Source organism: Mixophyes fleayi, chromosome 4, assembly GCF_038048845.1.
Source record: "Mixophyes fleayi isolate aMixFle1 chromosome 4, aMixFle1.hap1, whole genome shotgun sequence".
NCBI classification, from domain to species: domain Eukaryota; kingdom Metazoa; phylum Chordata; class Amphibia; order Anura; family Limnodynastidae; genus Mixophyes; species Mixophyes fleayi.
Genome location: NC_134405.1, coordinates 231,634,878 through 231,650,791, shown reverse-complemented (window position 1 = coordinate 231,650,791; position 15,914 = coordinate 231,634,878).

Genomic DNA, 15,914 nt, shown 5'->3' with positions numbered 1-15,914 from the left:
GACAATATGCTATCTTATTAAGAACAATGGCCTCCGAGCTGCGCTGGAATGACAAAGCGCTGGTGGCCACAATCTGGCAAGGCCTATCTGGTCAAATAAAAGATGTGTTGGCTTCCTGTGACCTCCCATCTTCCTTGGATGATCTGATCTCATTGTGTGTCAAAATAGATCTTCGATTCAAGGAGAGGGTTCAAGAAAAGGAACAGATTCGGTGTCCTAATCATCGCCCTGTTTTCCATAACTTAGGGGCCGCTAAGCCCCCAAAAGAACCCATGCAAGTGGGTAGGTCCCGCCTCTCTCCAAGTGAGAAAGAGAGAAGATTTAAAAATAATCTGTGCCTCTATTGTGGAGGGAAGTCCCATCGCATCAGTAGTTGTCCTACGCGTCCAGGAAAACGCTCAGACCAGACAGAGCAAGTGGGAACCCCGTTAGGTCTGTTTGATTTTTCCCTCAACAGTTCTCATCACAAAGAGAACCTCTTGTTGTCTGTTTTTCTGTTTTTGGGGAATCTCTCTATTCCACTGGATGCTTTTCTGGATTCTGGTGCAGCCAGTAATTTTATTGCCGCCACTGTGGTTGAAAAATATCATATTCTTACTACACCACTAGAACGTCCTGTATGCCTCACAGCCATCAATGGCAGTAATATTCCAGGAGGCTTCATTCAGTTCTGGGCGGTTCCCCTCACCCTTCAAATTGGAATCCTGCACCAGGAAAAAATATCCTTCCTAGTTCTTCCAAAGACCATCAATTCCCTTGTGTTAGGTCTGCCATGGTTACGTCTCCACTCCCCAACTCTGGACTGGCATACTGCTCAAATTTTGTCCTGGGGATCACGGTGTCAGTCTCACTGTCTGAAGAAAGTAGTACCTCTTCATCTAACCAATGCATTGTCATTACCATCTTTACCTCATCAATACAACAGTATGCAGACGTCTTCTGTGAAAAGGAGGCAACCAAGCTTCCCCCTCATTGCATTTGGGATTGTGGAATCAAGCTTCGTCCTGACAAACCTATTCCTCGTGGTCGTGTATATCCCCTTTCTCTTCCTGAGACCCAGGCAATGTCTACATATATCCAAGAAAACCTGCAAAAAGGTTTTATCTGAAAGTCCACCTCTCCAGCTGGCGCTGGATTCTTTTTCGTTAAAAAGAAGGATGGCGGCCTCCGGCCATGCATTGATTTTCGAGGACTTAATGCTATTACCGTTAAGAATAGGTATCCGTTACCCCTCATCTCCGAGCTGTTCAACCGCATTAAAGGCGCTACTGTGTTCACCAAATTAGATTTACGAGGGGCCTACAATCTCGTTCGTATTAAAGCAGGTGACGAATGGAAAACAGCATTTAACACACATGATGGGCACTTTGAATATCTTGTAATGCCCTTTGGGCTTTGTAATGCTCCAGCTGTATTCCAAACCCTCATGAATGATATTTTCCAAGACCTTCTCTATCAATTCGTCATCATCTACCTGGACGATATTCTCATATTTTCTCGAGACCTCCCTTCACATAGGGAGCATGTAGGTCAAGTCCTGACTCGTCTGAGAGAATACAACCGCTTCTGTAAACTTGAAAAGTGCCTTTTCGAGCAACCTCAGATTCCTTTCTTAGGCTACATCCTCTCGGGCACAGCCCTTCAAATGGACCCAGCTAAACTAAGAGCAATTGTGGATTGGCCCTTGCCCACCGGGTTGAAAACTATCCAACACTTCCTTGGCTTCGCCAATTATTACAGACAATTCATTAAGGGGTATTCTACCATCATTGCCCCCATTACTGCTCTTACCAAGAAATTAGCCAATCCCAAGCTTTGGTCCCCCGAGGCCATCTCTGCCTTTGAGCATTTAAAGTCAGCCTTCTCTTCTGCTCCTATTCTTCAGCAACCTGATTGCCAACGTTCCTTCTTCTTGGAGGTAGATGCATCTTCTGTAGGTACTGGTGCAGTTTTGTCTCGACGTGACGCTTCTAGGAAACTACATCCATGTGGGTTTTTCTCTCGCAAATTCCTCCCAGCAGAAAAGAATTATGGTATAGGAGATCAAGAATTATTGGCTATTAAATTAGCCCTGTCTGAATGGCGACATCTGTTGGAAGGGGCCTTGTTTCCTATTACAATATATACAGACCATAAGAACCTAATTTATCTCCGTTCGGCTCGATGTCTGAATCCGCGTCAAGCCAGATGGTCCTTGTTCTTTTCAAGATTTGATATTAGACTTACCTTCCGTCCGGGATCAAAAAATAAAAAAGCAGACGCACTTTCTAGGTCCTTTCATTCCGAAGACCAGGATTCTCCTGAGGACATTCATTCCATCTTTGACCCTAGTTGTGTCTTGGCTCTTACTCCTGTGAATAAATCTACTTGCCCTCCAGGCCGGACCTTCATATTACCACATCTACGTCTCAAGTTGTTACGCTGGGCCCATTTATCTCGCTTCTCGGGTCATGCTGGAGCCAAGAAGACTGGAGAACTCCTGATCCGGTACTATTGGTGGCCATCCCTTCTGAAAGATGTAAAATCATTTGTTTCTGCCTGCTCTAAATGTGCACAACATAAGATTCCTCGGCATAGACCCTTCGGTCCTCTTATTCCTCTACCTGTTCCTGAAGTACCCTGGTCTCAAGTATCTATGGACTTTATTACTGATCTGCCTCCTTCCAAAGCTCATACAGTTATCTGGGTGGTGACAGACCGTTTTTCGAGAGCAGCTCATTTCATTCCTCGCAAAGGACTTCCGCATTGTTGGCAGAACTTTTTATCAAAGAAATATTTCGCCTCCACGGCTGTCCACTCCATATCGTGTCAGACCGTGGTTCACAGTTTGTTTCAAGGTTCTGGAGATCCTTTTGTTCACAGTTAGGCATTAAATTGGACTTTTCATCGGCATATCATCTTCAGTCTAATGGCCTGACCGAACGGACTAACCAAGAGCTCGAAAAATTCCTTTGAATGTATGTGTCTGCTCACCAAGCGGATTGGCTGAATTCGCCCATAACAATCATTTCCATGAAGCTGTTGGTAATTCACCCTTTTTTATCATGTATGGATGTCATCCCAGACCGCCTACCTTTTCTCAAACTCCTATCTCCTCAGTTCCTGCAGTAAATTCCCTGCTACGCAAGTTTTCTCTCATTTGGACTCAAACCAAAAGTAATCTGGAGAATTCTGCTGCACGGGCCAAAAATTTTTTCGATAGAAAAAGGTGTCCTGCACCTCCACTTCTACCAGGGAATAAAGTCTGGTTATCCACAAAAAATATCCATTTAAAAGTTCCTAGTATGAAACTAGCACCCAAGTTTATCGGTCCCTACCGAATCTCCGAGATAATTAATCCAGCAGCTTTCAGATTGGAACTTCTATCCTCACTACGGATTCCCAATGTGTTTCATGTCTCTCTGTTAAAACCTGTGGTACAAAATCAATTTTCAAGAGTCACAGCTTCTCCGCCTCCGGCTACTTCTCAAGATCAAACTGAATATGAGATTAAACAACTATTGGACTCTCGTAGATCCAGAGGATCACTGCAATTCCTGGTCGATTGGAAAGGCTATGGGCCTGAGGAACGTTCTTGGGTTAAAGCTTCAGACATTCATGCTCCTCGTTTACTCAAACAGTTTCGGAAAAGATTCCCTAAAAAAATATCGTAGGAGTCCGGTGTCCACCCCTAGGGAGGGGGGTACTGTAACAATCCTGACCAGGTTTTGTTACTTTCCCTGTCTGCTCTGTCTTTCTGTGCATCACATGACTCACCCTCAGGGCGTGGTCACTTTACCTGCTCTATTTAAACTCAGCACTGACATCTGCTCACTGTCAGTGCAACTTGTTGCTAGCCTGATTCCTTGGACTCCTGTGTATCCTGTGTCTTCCTGTGTATGAGTTTCAGTTCTCTACATAGTGGTGGAGCACTTCTACTGGGATTTCCCTGCTGCAAGTATCATCTTGTGCATATTACCAAGACTTTATTTTCTCTCTATTGTGCCTCTACTGATTCACAGCCTGCTGCAAGTCTGTTCATGTGCATATAACAAGACTGTTATTGTGTTTATCCTTGTCACGCTCCGCCGTGGCTATTGGACACCTGCATATTATCATCTGTGCTGTGAATAGACTGCTATTGTGTTTACCACCTTGTCACGCTCCGCCGTGGCTAATTGACATCTGCATATCATCATCTGCATATTTATATATATATATATGTTTTCCATTGAAGTTTTGAAGAACTACATCTGGTCGTGTACAGGCCTGCTCTGACTATCAGACCTGTAACTACCAGCACCGTAACAGTGGTTAAGTAGGCCCCCCAAGGAGCTGTTTTCCCTGGTTTCAAATCTATAGGACAATCCCACTCTCTATGTGGTGGAGTCAGCAAAGTCCCTGTAAGGTAAGGGTGGAAACTCTTGACCAGAGGAGACTGTGGTCCGAAGTGGTATAACGTGCTGGAGGCAGGAGTCCTTACAAGATACACCCCACGATGTAATCTGAGACGTAGTCCAAACAATCTGGGGGTTATGTAGCCAGAGCCAAAGTAAACCTAGGATTAATGTGAATGTGAAGCTTTGGGAATTATAAGAAGTTTAAGCAATTCTGAGTGCAGAACCCCCACTCTAATCTTGAGAGAATGAGTCTGGTGGGTGATAATAGTATTTGAGATGCAACTTCCATCCGCTGCCGTGATGTAGAAAGGTTTAGATAACAGCTCTGTGGGTAACCACAAATCTTGAACCGCTGTGGCAGTAATGAAGATTCCAGCAGCACCAGAATCAAAAAGAGCAGAGAGGTTCTTAGTTCGCTGAGCATGTTCAAGAGTGATTGTTAGTACACAATCAGATCTTTGTGTAGAATGCATAACAATCACACTAATTTCTTGGCTCAACACCTCAATTGCTTAATTTGCTCATTATAGCTATTAATACCATTCCTTGTAAGAAATGCATATAATTTGTTTTTAAATCCAACCAGTAATTTTGCCATACTATCTCACTCAGCATTACATTTTACAGTCTAACTACCCTTACAGTGAAAATTCCTTTTTATGTTAGTAATGAAAACATTGTTCCTCAAGTTGTACTGTTTGCTTCCTTGTTGCCTGTACAATCCTGGGTGTAAAAAGTTTGTCAGAAATCTGACTGTTGTACAATATAAGGAAATATTTTATTTAATTTTTACTTGGCCACCTCTGAGGTGACTTTTGTCCGAAGTAAACAACCCTGGTTTTGTCAAATCTTTTTAGTTCTCCTCCATTCCTTTTAATAATAGGGTAGCCATCAATTAACCCTGCCATATTTTCATATTGGTTTTGTCATATACAGGTGCACTACCCCATATTTAAGATGCAGTTTTAAAAGAGATTTATACAATGACATTTGCTTCTAGCTCATTTATGTTCAATCTTTAGTATCCCAGGTATTTATTAGCTTTTGCAGCAACTTCCTGATACTGGGTGCTGTTAGTCAGCTTAGTGTCTCAGAATATACCAATGTCTTTTTCAATTTTAGACCTCTCAACTGTATCCAATTTAATGTAGTTCTTTCCATGGCCTAAATGCATTAATTATATTTTTATATATTGGGGTTTTTTTATTTCGGTTTTTTTTTTCTATTTTTCTAGGTTGATCTGCCATTTTTTGGCCCATTTTGTCATTTGGTCTAAGTGCTTCTGTTGGGACTTTATGTACTGCTCGTTGCTAATAATCTTGCAAAACTTGGTGATGTCTACAAATTCTGAGACCTTATTTCCTAGACCTTCCATAAGATAATTAGTATACACAATGAAAAGTATTGGGTCCAGCATTGATGCTCACTAATAACTTTAGCCCAATCTAAAACTGTTCTATTTATAAAAACCTTCTGCTTCCTTTTTCTCAATCAGTCATCTAGCTATGTAAATATTTTCCCAGAGTGTTTATGTACCAATCTATTAGGTGAAACCGTGTGAAATGCTTTTGCAAAATCTAAATAAATCCCATTAACTGAATTGCTAAGATCCACGAATTGACCTTCTGGATGTTTTCTATTAGAATTCCTTCTAATATTTTACCTAACACTGATGACTGTTTCACTGATCTGCAAGTTCCTGGGTGTCATGTTGCTACCTTTTGATATATTGGGGCCACATCTGCCTTCCGCCTGTCTTGTAAATATCCTGTTGTGTAGGAGTTCATAAATATAAGAAATAATGGTCTATAAATAAAACATACTTCCTTCAGCACACATGGGTAGATGCCATCTGGGTAAGATGCTTTATCAATTTTAACTAATCATCATCATCATCATCATTTATTTATAAAGCGTCAGTATATTACGTAGTCCTTTACAATTGGGATCAAATACAGTAGTGAAACAATATCGGGTAATACATACAGAGAGCTAAGAAAGTCCTGCTTGCAAGGTTACAATCTATGGGACAATGGGAGTTTGATACATGAGGTTAAGTGCTACATATTGCATATTAGTCCAGGGAGCCTGCAAAGGTAAAAAGTCCTTAGTATGCAATATAATCCAGTCACACAGAAATGTTGGTCAGGGGGTCAAAGGGTGTGAACTGTGTAAAGGGTGGTAATAGGGTACCTTAGTGAAATTAAGAGAGTAATTGAGGAATATTATAAGCTTGAAGTCTGAAGAGGTGGGTTTTCAGAGAGCGCTTTAAAGTTTGAAGATTAGAGGAAAGTCTTATTGTGTGAGGGAGGGAATTCCACAAAGTGGGTGCAGCCCAAATAAAGTCCTGTAACCGGGAGGGGGAGCAGGTAATGAGAGTGGATGAGAGATGCAGATCTTGTGCAGAACGGAGGTGTTGAGTTGGGAAATATTTTGTTGGTGCTGTTTTGTTGATGGGCTTGTATGTTAGTAGAAGTATTTTATATCGGTGAAAAACAGGCAACCAATGTAGAGACTGACAGAGTGGTTCAACAGAGGAAGAACGATTTGCAAGAAAAATCAATCTAGCTACTGTGTGCAAAATAGATTGTAGGGGTGAGAGACTGATTTGGGGAAGGCCATTAAGGAGGGAATTGCAATATTCAGCGCTAGAGGTGTTGAGTGCAAGAATTAAAGTTTTTGTAGTGTCTTATGTAAGATAAGTGCGCATTCTGGAAATGTTTTTTAGATGTATGCAACTTTAAATATAGTCGATGTGGGAAACAAAAGATAGTTCTATGTCAAGGCAGCGAGCTTGCAGGGATGGATTTATGGTCATGTTGTCAACAGAAATATGTGAGGTAGGTAACTTGTGCTGGTGGGTGGGAATATTATTAACTCTGTTTTAGAAAGATTAAGTTTGAGTTAGTGAGAGGACATCCAAGATGATGTACTTCCTGAATTAGACCAATAATTTCTAATGGTATGTATGGTGTATAGAGGCAAATTAGCATTGTTTCCTCCACTGTAAACACAGATAAAAAGAAAATATTTAAAATTTGCTTTTCTTTATGTCCTCCACTCAATTTCTTTTAGTTGTCTAATCCTACCACCTTTAAACATTTTGCTATTTATATATTTGAAAAACATTTTGTATTTATAGCCTTGTTTCTCATTTACATATTTTTTTAATACTTCTCATATTGCAGCGTTTCCCAAAGCGTGCGCCGGCACTGTCACAGGGGTGCTGCAGCCAGGGGAGAACAAACAAACAAAAAACAACTTACCAATCCGGCGGTGTCCCCGGGACCCAGCATCCTTCTCCCTCCTCGCTTCTCACTGAATGTCGGGCATGACGTCATCATGCCCGACATATTCAGTGAGAAGCGGCAAGAGAGAGGAGGATGCTGGTTCCCGGGATGCCGCATTGGTAAGAAGATAGAAGAGAAGACAGAAGAAATAGAAGATAGAAGACCAAGTATGGAAAAGGAAGGGGAAGGTGAAAGGAAACAGCAATTGAGGATCAAAAGAATGAAGGAGGAGGCAGAGTGTGGATGAAGAGGGGCAGACAGTGTGAGGATGAAGAGGGGCAGACAGTGTGAGGATGAAGAGGGGCAGACAGTGTGATAATGAAAAGGGGCAGACAGTGTGAGGATGAAGAGGGGCAGACAGTGTGATAATGAAGAGGGGCAGACAGTGAGTGGATGAAGAGGGGCAGACAGTGAGGATGAAGAGGGGCAGACAGTGTGTGGATGAAGAGGGGCAGACAGTGTATGGATGAAGAGGGGCAGACAGTGAGGATGAAGAGGGGCAGTGTGTGGATGAAGAGGGGCAGACAGTGTGAGAATGAAGAGGGGCAGACAGTGTGAGAATGAAGAGGGGCAGACAGTGTGAGAATGAAGAGGGGCAGACAGTGTGTGGATGAAGAAGGGAAGATAGTGTCACACGCCGGTCCCATAGATAGGTGCCGGCACTGTGACTTGCCTCGGGGAACTGTGATTGTGCCTATTCCTGTTTCTAAGATACTACCTTTGCACAGGTGTTCCTGACTACTTTGTTTGGACCTCCTTTCGATTCTCATTGGTTCTGGAGTATTATTTAAACTACCCATGGTCCTTGGTTCATTGCCTGTTCTTCGTGTTACTCGGTCTGCCTTGTTCCTGGCTGCCACTACTGAACCTCTCGTTGCTGTTACCTGTTTGCTGGACCTCTGCATCTACAACCGCTGTACCTGGTACTTGTAGTTCCACGCTGTCTGCTGAACCTCTTGCTGCTGTTACCTGCTTGCTGGACTTCTGCATCTACAACCGTTGTACCTGGTACTTGTAGTTCTACGCTGTCCTGCTGAACCTCTCACTGCTGTTACCTGTTCGCTGGACTTCTGCAATCTACCACCACTGTACATGGTACCTGTAGTTCCAAGCTGGTCTGCTGAACTCCTCGGTTGCTCTCAAGCTTCATGTTGAACGTTCACTGTGAGTTGATTGTTGCACCTGTGGTTAAGCCTGCACACCTGCTGTTCTATTTTCAGTGCTGGGTTCTATTGAAACTTTCCTTGTGATTAATCTACCCGCTGAATTACTACGGCCTAAAGCTAGTTCTATGGTTCAAGTTCCTGCTTTTGCCCGGCTGATCTAACAGTGCTGTTTTCCTCATTCATATGTTAATTGGAAGACATCAGTCATCTGCAATACTATACTCGGCTAGGATACTCCTTGTTCTTGCTACTTCTTGGTAATGAACTGTTTGAAGTTTCTTCTGTTCAACTATATCTTTGGGACTGTTATTAGTAGAACATTAGTTCAACAATTATTGATGTTCTACTCTGAGAATTATCGTGATACCTGTAACCCACCTGCTACGTAGAATCAACTTTATCTTCGGATCAACAGTTCTACATTCTCATTCTCTCGGAACTGTTGTTGACCAGTGATTCACATCTATCTGCCGTGTGTTACATTATTGGATCCACGCATTCTCCATTTGTCATCCTATGTTTGAACTATTGTTTACTCATCCCATGCAGTTGTCAAGAGTTACCAATTATGAAGTAGCATAATGTGATCTGCATCCTGCCTGTGTCCTAATGGCCGTGTATTCAATATCTGCCGTTATATATATATTCTTCCATTTCCATTGTACCATCAATCAATATACTACTTTACAGCATTGCTACCATCTCCAGTGTTTTATTACTACTATTGCTGAAGCCTGTGAATCCTGAACTCTTTACTCTGTGTCACCTCATCCACCATGTCATAGTGTGTTGCCTCCACTATCCTCTGTCATTCCTTGCCTGGGAGACAGCGACCTGTGGAATAGAAGCAGCGGAGTCCATATCCCCTTGCAGGGATCCCTGGTGAATACCTCCTATCCGTTAGGCTCCGCACTCCTGGGCAAGTCCTATAGACAGAGGCAAGGGATCTACAAAACCACTCAGAGTCGTGACAGATAGTGTGAGGATGAAGAGGGGCAGACAGTGAGGATGAAGAGGGGCAGACAGTCTGTAGATGAAAAGGGACAGACAGTGTGTAGATGAAAAGGGACAGACAATGTGTGGATTAAGAGGGGCAGACAGTGTGTGGATGAAGAGGGACAGACAGTGTGTGGATTAAGAGGGGCAGACAGTGTGTGGATGAAGAGGGGCAGACAGTGAGGATGAAGAGGGGCAGACAGTGAGGATGAAGAGGGGCAGACAGTGAGGATGAAGAGGGGCAGACAGTGAGGATGAAGAGGGGCAGACAGTGTGTGGATGAAGAGGGGCAGACAGTGTGTGGATGAAGAGGGGCAGACAGTGAGGTTGAAGAGGGGCAATGTGTAGATGAAGAGGGACAGACAGTGTGTGGATGAAGAGGGGCAGACAGTGTGTGGATGAAGAGGGGCAGACAGTCTGAGGATGAAGAGGGGCAGTGTGTGGATGAAGAGGGGCAGACAGTGAGTGGATGAAGAGGGGCAGACATTGTGTGGATGAAGAGGGGTAAACATAGTGAGGATGAAGAGGGGCAGACAGTGAGGATGAACAGGGGCAGACAGTGTGTGGAGGAAGAGGGGCAGACAGTGTGTGGATGAAGAGGGGCAGACATTGTGTGGATGAAGAGGGCCAGACAGTGAGGATGAAGAGGGGCAGACAGTATGAGAATGAAGAGGGGCAGACAGTGTGTGGATAAAGAGGGACAGACAGTGTGTGGACGAAGAAGGGAAGATAGTGTGAGGATGAAGATGGGCAGACAGTGAGGATGAAGAGGGGCAGACAGTGTGTAGATGAAGAGGGACAGACAGTGAGGATGAAGAGGGGCAAACAGTGTGTAGATGAAGAGGGACAGACAGTGTGTGTATGAAGAGGGGCAGACAGTGTGTGTATGAAGAGGGGCAGACAGTGTGTGGATGAAGAGGGGCAGACAGTGTGTAGATGAAGAGGGGCAGACAGTGTGTAGATGAAGAGGGGCAGACAGTGTGTAGATGAAGAGGGGCAGACAGTGTGTAGATGAAGAGGGACAGACAGTGTGTGGATGAAGAGGGACAGACAGTGTGTGGATGAAGAGGGGCAGACAGTGTGTGGGTGAAGAGTGGCAGACAGTGAGGATGAAGAGTGGCAGACAGTGAGGATGAAGAGGGGCAGACAGTGTGTAGATGAAGAGGGGCAGACAGTGTGAGAATGAAGAGGGGCAGACAGTATGAGAATGAAGAGGGGCAGACAGTGTGTGGATGAAGAGGGGCAGACAGTGTGTGGATGAAGAGGGGCAGACAGTGTGTGGATGAAGAGGGACAGACAGTGTGTAGATGAAAAGGGACAGACAGTGTGTGGATGAAGAGGGGCAGACAGTGTGTGGATGAAGAGGGGGCAGACAGTGTGTGGATGAAGAGGGGCAGACAGTGAGGATGAAGAGGGGCAGACAGTGTGTAGATGAAGAGGGACAGACAGTGTGTGTATGAAGAGGGGCAGACAGTGTGTGGATGAAGCGGGGCAGACAGTGAGGATGAAGAGGGGCAGACAGTGTGTGGATGAAGAGGGGCAGACAGTGTGTGGATGAAGAGGGGCAGACAGTGTGTGGATGAAGATGGGCAGACAGAGTGTGTGGATGAAGGGGCACAGTGTAAAGTTGAAGGGGAACAGTGTGATGATTTTTTTGTACATGTTGTTGTTTCATTTTGTTTGATATTATTCCTCTTAATATTAGCTGTAAATAATTCTTTGACAGAAATATAATTGAAAAAAATATATAAAAATATTCTTTTCCCTTGGATTTATGTATATTAGTTTTGCAAACAACTTACTGAGTATTTCTGTCCTAACCTAAATTCTTATTGCATTATTTTGACCCAACTACTTATAAAACGGGCCTGCTCGGTAATTATATTGGAGGGGTGCCTTAAAAATTTTTTAGAGACTCTAAGGGTGCTGCGAACTGAAAAGTTTGGGAACCACTGTTATATTGTCTTCTTTTCTTTTCACTGTGAGGAAATGCGGTGATACTGGACCGAAAACTTTTTATTCATCACCCATTTCTCAGTTTAATGTACTTTTTAATCCTTGGCCCAGTCTAAGTATATACACCAGAGCATCAGTATATTATGTGTATTATTATTTCATGTTATTAGGTACATTTTGCCCTTGCTATTACCTACAATAATGTATGTATTAGAAATATAAAGAATATTGCCATATTGTGTGAAAGTAACAGGACAGCAGAAGTCAGTTTCCTTGTGTTAGCTAAGGTAATTACCATTTGTCTCAAATGTCCATTGTTATGAGGGGCAGCTTACATTTGGTTTGTAATCCGTACAATGTCTGAGTCAACTAGTTGGCAGCCCATGTTAATTACTTAGGTCAACAGGTAATCTGAGAGGTAATTAGGTTAGAACTTCTATATGATATGTACTGTGCCTCCAAAGAAATATACTGGCTGAAATAGCATTGGGAAATGTATTAATATAAATGTTATTGTATCAAAATGTATCACAGAGGGTTTAACACTGCTGTTACAATGTGTCAAAAGTCTTATTGTTTCATGTAAGCATGAAGCGTCATTCCCTGATGTAATATTGTAAGCCCATGTTTAGTGTGTCCAGCCAAACAAGCTAATTGAGTCAAGCCATTCCATAGTATAATTAAGGAAACAAAGACTGTAAGTTTAACAGCTAAAGTGTCCACCGAGAGACCACTGCTGTAAGGGGAAGGATTGAGACATCTGACCCTACTTCCTGTGTATACAGCAAAGAATATAGGGAGAGGAGAATGCCAAGAGAGCGATTCTAGCTTGGAGGATCCTGGTGGACAAGACATCAGCTAAAAAGACTCTGGGCCAGGCACAGTGCCAGATTAACCCAAGGTTTAACTGGGCTACAGCCCAGGGGCCTCAGGCATGGAGGGGGCACTTGACAGTGCTCAGCGGCATTATTGATCGGTGCAGAGGCGGTGGCGCCCTCGGCCCGATCAATGCTGCTGAGCCTGTCACTGTAGTGCTTCCACAGTGCTCAGTAATCTCCTTACTGAGGAGATCTTGTGAATCTCACTCTCACGAGATCTTACAGCGCGCCGCGGAAGGACTACAGTGACAGGACAACAGAAAGAGGTAAACGCTTGGGGTGGGGGGCAGCAAGTGGCTCATGGGGGGGCCGTAACTGTTTTGTTAATTAGTAGTGGTAATTTTGCAGGAGGATAAGACTCTGAAAGAGACTGAAATTAGTGAGAGAGTGTTGACTGTAAGTGGCTGCTGGAGGATACGTGCTACCATTTACCCTCTATCTTGTGAACGTCTTGTGGTGTTGTGCTGTCGTAATAAAGCCTTATTTTGGATATGTTCTGGTTTACCCGAGTGAGTTGAATCCCACAGTGGGTAACTGTCATCCCAGCTAAGGGTGGTATCCTCACAATCACCTTTACTATTTTCTTGTATCACCTTTATTATTTCTTATATAGTCACATTATTTCTTATATGGACACATTGGCTTCTTCTTATGTTTATAACCTTATTGCAATTAGGTATACTTTATACCTGCAACAATATCTCAACATATTTTTAAAGTGCTTTGTCTTCTGCTTTTCCGTGAAAGAAGTTCCAGTAAATCAGTTTTAATGCCTGGATTACCTGTTCAAAATTGTTTTTTTATATAAGGTTTTATTAAAACACAGACCAAAAGTTACCATGTTATGATCACAAGGCAGGTTCTCTTCTGAGCTCACAATCTAGTTGTGTTAGTGCCTGGTGTACAGAATGACAAGATGAGTTTCCCAAGGTTACAATGAACTGGTACTAGGATGTAAGCAGGGATTTTCAGTATCTCTTAGGGGGGTATTCAATTGTTAGCGAGTTTGTAATTTCGAGTGCGTTACGTCTTTTTTTTTTTTTTCTGTTTCTTATTTTTGAGCGAGGAAACTTCTCCTGCAATTCAAATTTATTTATTTTTTTACCGAAACGGTCTTATCGCGCTCCAAACGTTTGTCAATGTTAAAGTATAGGCTGGATGCGAACCCTCAGTGGAAAAAGCTATTCAATTGTTTTTTAACGCTGTGGGTGAAACAGGCAAATCTGCTGTTTCATCTCGCACCTCCTTGGTCTGCTCAAAGAAAAAAATGTTTTATTAAGTTAAGAAAAATATACATTAAACTGAAAAAATAGGTGTAAAAGTTCATAAAAATAACCTAAAAACTGAAAAGTACTATTTTAAAAAAATAAATAAAAGTGTAATAATTAATAATTTTTTGAAAGTTCCCCCTTTAAAAAAATCCATTAGTGGTGCATGTATTTAAACTTTTTTTTTTTTTTTTTTAAGGGGGGGGGGGGGGGGGGGGTGGTTGTGCCTGACCTCAGTCAGCTCTCATCAAAATTGTGAAAAGTAGCATGTTATTTATTTATTTTTTAAAACCAAAAGCGTTTGCTCCCCACTCTATTTAGTCTGAGCCCTAGTGCTGGCAGGCTATTGCTGTGTGTTAAAATCTTTGAAAAATTTTGCGTAGGGTTCCCCCTATTTTAATTGAACCAGCACTAGGCAAACCAGCCGGGGTGATAGGCACTATAGCAGGGGGGGGAAACGCAGTTTGGGTCCCACGGCCATAATGACTAAACACCCACAGCGCTGGCCTGGATTCCCTAGGGAGTGTGGTCCGCTGAAAAATGTAAGCGGGCCACCCCCCTAGGGACACCCAGCCCAGTGCCGATAGCACTAGGGCTCTTCCTACTACCCATGGGCTATGGGTAGTAGGGTAATAAATGGGGATTTTGTATGGAAAAAAAAATAAAAAAAAAGTTTGACTTGTGGAACTACATGTCCCAGCCAGCCATGTTGGCCTAAATAGTGTGGGCATGCTGCTACTTGTCTAACTACAAGCACCAGCATACCCATGGCACCCAGGGCATGTTTGCACTTGTAGAACCACAAGTGCCAAAATGCTCTTACACCCACGGCTGGCTGTGATCTGTAGTTCCACAAAGCAAAATGTTAAATAAAAGCACAACACCTTCATTCCAACCACAAATCTTTATTAAAAATAATAAAACCCCAAGTAATACAGTAAACACCTTCATGTACACCATAGATTTTTATTAAAAACAAAAAAAAAACAAAATACTCATCATGGACGAAATCCTCAGTTTTCTGATGCTTTACCTACACACACTCATTTACGCAAAGTCCCAACAAATATTTGTACCTTCGAAGTAATGTCCGGCTTGCCCACTGTCCCACAAATATTTGTACCTTACAAATGTCCATACTTGGCCAGTGTTCAAGAAATGTTTGTAAATGGTAAAAAATTTACCTGCTTGGAAAATCTTTAAATCTGCTGTCCAGGGGGGGGGAGGGCATTGTTGCTTGCAGTGCTGGGGCCCTTCTTGATTGCAGTGTGGGGGCCCATTCTCTTGTGCAGTGCTGGGGCCCTTCTTGATTGCAGTGTAGGGGCCCATTCTCTTGTGCAGTGCTGGGGCCCTTCTTGATTGCAGTGTAGGGGCCCAATCTCCTTTGCAGTGCTGGGGCCCTTCTTGATTGCATTAATTTTCTTTTATTTTTTTATACTAAAATGACTGCCTTAACCACTCCTCATTTCAAACTCGCTAGGACCAATAATAGAGTGCGAGGGGGTGGATGCAATGTTAACAATTGAATTAAGCGGGTTTTTTTTCTAAAACGAGCGCTCGAACAGGAAAAAACGAGCGCGGGTTTTTGGTTTTTTTTCGAGCGCGGGATTTTCACCCGTCTCGCTAACAATTGAATATGCCCCTTAGTGTTATTTGGTGCACTTAGCAGTTGAGCAAATGCTTCACCCTATAAGTACTGTTTGGTGGTGTTTTGGTTTTACGGTAGGAATTTTTGCATGCAGAGTAGAAATGTAAAGAATCATTTGGCGATGGGCAGAATTGTGTTTCAAAATCATTAAATATGTGTCACTCTAGTGTGTGCCCCATAGATATTCAAATGTGGCTTGTGCTTGTGCTCTGCCAGTTGGCTGAGATTGAATCCTGATAAAAAGAGGTTCTTCTGATAGGAGTTCAATGTCAAATATAGTCAAATAATAAGATTACAACTGGGCCAATCAATTGGGGAGGTCTGAGTTCCAAA